Below are 5,000 nucleotides of genomic sequence, written 5' to 3'. Positions count from 1 at the left end.
AATACACTCTAGTTTGTATCCATATATATATATTTTTTCCCTTTCCTTTTCTTTCTTTCTTTTTTCTTTCTTTCTCATAGGCCTACATAAGGGACTGCAATTGCTTAACTAGCTCCCAGTTCAGATTTATTTTTTTTTACGTGTAACAATTAGAAAGACGATTCTTAGAAAAGGATCAAATGATCATTAATTTACATTACAACCATAAATAAACAAATAAATAAAATGGACACTTTACCCTAATACGACCAAAGTCCCGAGAAACACTGCAAACGAAAATAAAATATCAATAGGCCTACAAAAATCTGCAACAGGATCATCACAGGAAATAAGACTAAAAAATAGATACATAATATGATCCCACTTAAGGATCAAGAAACATCTGGTTAAAAGCATCGTAAATTGAAATAGAGAGTAAGAGTGAGGATGAGGGTGAGGGTGAGAGAGAGAGAGAGAGAGAGAGAGAGAGAGAGAGAGAGAGAGAGAGAGAGAGAGAGAGAGAGAGGGTGAGGGTGAGGGTGAGAGTGAGGGAGAGGAAGAGAGAGAGAGAGGAACAGGGAGAGAGAGAAGGAGAGGGAGAGAGAGAAGGAGAGGGAGGGAGAGGGTGAGAGTGACGGAGAGGAAGAGAGAGAGAGGAACAGGGAGAGGGAGGAGAGGGAGGGAGGGAGGGAGGGAGGGAGAGGGAGGAGGGACAGAGAGGGAGAGGGAGAGGGAGAGGGAGAGAGAGAGAGAGAGAGAGAGAGAGAGAGAGAGAGAGAGAGAGAGAGAGAGAGAGAGAGAGAGAGAACAGAATTACCACAATAAATCAAAACATACTTACCTACCATTACAACAGAAAAAAAAATAAGTAGGCCTACATAGCAACAGGAAAATCACGCGCATGCCATTTGTTGCGACCTTTTTGAAATTCCAACTAAAAGGCTTAACCATTTATAAAGACCAGATGTTGGCTAGCCCTTGGAACCAGCGAGTGACATATATAATTATGTTCTATAATATTTTTTATATATATTTTTAAAAGACTTTCTAGGTTAAGAACAAAACTCTTATGTAATGCGTTTATTATCATAACTGGCATTACCACTTGTTTTCAATTATACTATCACTATCATTATATTATATTATTAGCAGTAGCAGTATTATCATTATCTATAATGTTGTTATCATCAGTATAATCATCATTATTATTCTAATCATTATCATTATGATAATCACCATTATCATCATTATAATTATCATTATTAACATCATTATCATTATATCAATATAACCTATTATTAGCAGTAGCAGTAGCAATAGTGACAGATGTAGAAGTAGCAGTAGTAGAAGTAGAAACAGAAACAGAAGTAGTAGTGGTAATGGCAATAGTAATAGTAATAGTACTAGCAGTAGTAGTAGTAGTAGTAGTAGTAATAGTACTAGCAGAAGTAGTAGTAATAGTAGCAGCAGTAACAACAGTAGCGCCAGCAGTAGTAATAGTTGTTGTTGTAGTAATAATAGTAGTAGAAGTAGAAGTAGAAACAAACAGAAGTAGTAGTAGTAGTAGTAGTAGCAGTAGTATTGGTAGTTGTCGTTATTGTAGTAGAAGTAGAAATAGAAACAAACAGACGCAGCAGTAATAACAACAGTAATATTATTAGTAGTAATAAAAGCAGCAGCAGCGGCAAAACACCGTCCATAATAAATTCAATAATCACTAACAACACTCCCATGATTACTATCCCCTTATCAGGACCATATTCCTCTTTTCACTATCAATATCTTTATCACCATCTCTATCACCCTCGCGTCTTTCTGACTATTGTTACGACGGACGTTATGAACTACCAACTACTGTTATCACGATTTCATCGCCAATACCATCATTATCTCGTTATTGTTAAAGAAACGTAATTATCAACATTGTTTTTCCTTTTATTTTGTTTTCCTTTCCTTCAAGTGAATAAATAATTTTGTAGATGAATAAATGATGGAATATAAATATAATATAAATAATATATAAATAAATAAATACATAAATTTGTAAAAATGCAATATACCTAAATACATAAATAAACAAATAGCAAGCAAATCAATCAAGAAATAAAAAAATAAATAAACAAATAACAAGCAAACCAATCAACAAACAAACAAATAACAAGCAAAAAAATAAATAAAGATAATAATAAATAGATAAATTAATAAAAAAAAAAATACAAACAAATATATGAACATTAAAGAAACAAAAAATAACTAAAAATAGCAAAGAAAACAAAGGGAAAAAAAAGGTTTAAGTGAACTACAATGAGATATTTGAGACGCGGGTGAAAGCGTAAGTCACGTGGCCGAAAGTGGACGTAATAAGGACGGCTAATCATCCTCTTCTTCTTCCTCTTTTTCTTCTTCTTTTCTTTTTCTTCTTCCTCTTCTTCTTTTTCTTTTTCCTCTTCTTCTTTTACTTATTATTCCTCTTCTTCTTCTTCTTTTTCTTCTTCTTTTTTTACTTATCATTCCTCTTCTTCTTCTCTCCTTCCTCATTTTCCTCTATATTTTCTGCTACTTTCTCCTCTTCTCCTTCCTCTTCTTCTTCTTCTTCTTCTCCTTCCTCTTCATCTCCTTCTTTTACTTCTTCACGTTTTTCTTCTTCTCTTATTTTCTTCTTTATTTTTTTCCTTCTTCGTCATGTGAATGTAAAAAAAATAAACTTAAATCCTCTCTGTTTATTTATATATATTACATATATATATATTTTTTTTCTTTTATGATATATTACTTAAATCTGTAAGATAAGTTATGCAAAATCCCAAGTTGCTAAGTGTCAAAACAACAACAACAAAAATATTAACGACCTCTATTTCTTTAATTTTTTCCTTCCTTCCATCCATCCTTCCTTCTTTCCTCCCTTCCATCCTTCCTTCTTTCCATCCTTCCTTCCTTCCTTCCTTCTTTCTCTATTTTACCCCCATTAACATCACAATTACTATTACTACGCACTTTGCGACAACATACTCAACCACAACTCGCCACAACTTACTAAACCAGAAATCACAACTTCAACACAACTTACTCAACGAGAAATAACAACTTCAACACAACTTACTCAACCAGAAATCAACTTCAACACAACTTACTCAACGAGAAATAACAACTTCAACACAACTTACTCAACCAGAAATCAACTTCAACACAACTTACTCAACCATAAATCAACTTCAACACAACTTACTCAACGAGAAATCACAACATCACAACTTACTCAACCAGAAATCAACTTCAACACAACTTACTCAACAAGTTATCACACCTTCGCCACAACTTCGCCGCTGTTCAAACTTCTTTTCGTTCATCACCTAGCAACTTCGCCAGACACGTGGGGTTGTTCAAATGTCCCGAGAAGTTTTGTTTTGTCTCTTTTCTGTTATTTCTCCTCTCTCTTTTCTGTTTCTTTGATTCTCTCTATTCCTCCTCTTCACTTTCTATCTCTTCTTTGTCTTTTATTCCTTCTTTCTCTTTATTCCTTCTCTTCTCTCTTCTCTCTCTCTCTCTCTCTCTCTCTCTCTCTCTCTCCCGTTATAGGGTTTAGAAATAAAAATTAGTACAATAACTTCACAATTTCTTCGCATTAACTCGGTTTATTTATTTATTATTATTATTATTATTATTATTATTATTATTATTATTATTATTATTATTATTATTATTATTACTATTTATCTTCTTGCGTTGTCTTCGTGTTAAATGTTCATTCAGGTGTTCAAGTATATCGACATAAAAGCTAATTTCTTATCAATTTTTATCGTTCATTTCTCATTACTTCGTTATTATTTTTTTTTTTTACCGGTTAATTTAACGGTAATGAAAAGTAATACATATGAATATCGAAAAAAAAAAAAAAAAAAAAAATTCTTACGATGATAAAAGTACATATAAATATTGCAAAAATATATGAAAACTTAACAATATATGTATATATATATTTTTTTTCTAACAGGTCAATATAACGGTAATGAAAAATAGTACATATGAATATTGCAAAATCTGAAATATAATATATATATATATATATATATATATATATATATATATATATATATATATATATACAATAGTAACACGTGTATTTAAACTTACCCGAAGCAGGTTCACTCGACTCCACTAATCACACCTTCCTTTATCCATAGTAATTCAAAATCAAAATAATTTTTTTTTCTTTTTCAAAAAAATCACTATAGTTACTTTTTTTTTTCTTCTTCAATGAACTCAAACGCTGTCTTTAAGAAAACATACATATACCACACGGACTGTTTACTCACTCGTGATAATAAGTTTCTAGAAACTTCTTTAATAACATTTATTCATTTCAAAGGTAACTCATAAAAAAACGCAAAGCGACCAACGAAACGACAGACACCGGGAAGCGCGAGTTGTGCGTCTCCTCCCTCCCACAGCATGTGTGTTACTGAGGCAAGCGGTCATTGTACCCCAACCTCTCAGCTCCCCGAGTTGCCACTTCGCCATTTTCTACCGTTACACCTGCTTCTATTCGTCGACTGGACTTTATCACGCAAAAAGCTACCATTTCGCCGTGCGTAAAAATGGACCCGGCGTGCAGACGTCTTCTCCTCAATTCGGCGGTGTTTATAGGGGGTGAGAATCCGTATTAGTTTGGGCTAAATACTAACTTTCACTACACCTAGAGCCGGTCGTGTTACCACCTAGCAGGATAATTTCTTTGCTAATGGAACTTACAAGTCCGTCCGCCACAGTGAGTCTGTAAATCTTAACAACTTTCATTGATTCAGATACACAAGCGGGGAGTTCGCTCTCAGTTTACAAGATGCATGAACACAGCGCAGGGGAGAGATATTGCCCGAACCTGCAGCGCCAGTCTGATGCCATTTAGTACCAAAATTCGCATTCTCGAGTCGAACCTCTTTTTTCTAACTTTATCCTCAGTTTATATACTAATAAACAGCATAAGCATGCGTTTTTGTCGAGTTGTTAGATCATTGGATAGGGCA

General features: G+C 33.7%; 1 protein-coding gene across 2 annotated transcripts in view; it reads right to left on the bottom strand.

Annotated features, from left to right (window-relative positions):
- The window catches only part of LOC119596495 (major facilitator superfamily domain-containing protein 6-like), a 104,706-nt gene extending 100,259 nt beyond the window's left edge, over positions 1-4,447 (bottom strand). For both annotated transcript variants that reach the window (XM_037945767.1, XM_037945766.1), the window contains exon 1: positions 4,111-4,447. The gene's annotated coding sequence lies outside the window, so the exon portion shown is untranslated. The remainder of the gene's footprint in view (positions 1-4,110) is intronic.
- Positions 4,448-5,000: the final 553 nt, after the last annotated feature.

The sequence above is a fragment of the Penaeus monodon genome, chromosome 38, assembly GCF_015228065.2.
Source record: "Penaeus monodon isolate SGIC_2016 chromosome 38, NSTDA_Pmon_1, whole genome shotgun sequence".
Taxonomy (NCBI): Eukaryota; Metazoa; Arthropoda; class Malacostraca; order Decapoda; family Penaeidae; genus Penaeus; species Penaeus monodon.
Note: the sequence above shows the minus strand (reverse complement) of the source record. Positions and strands in the feature narration are given on the sequence as shown.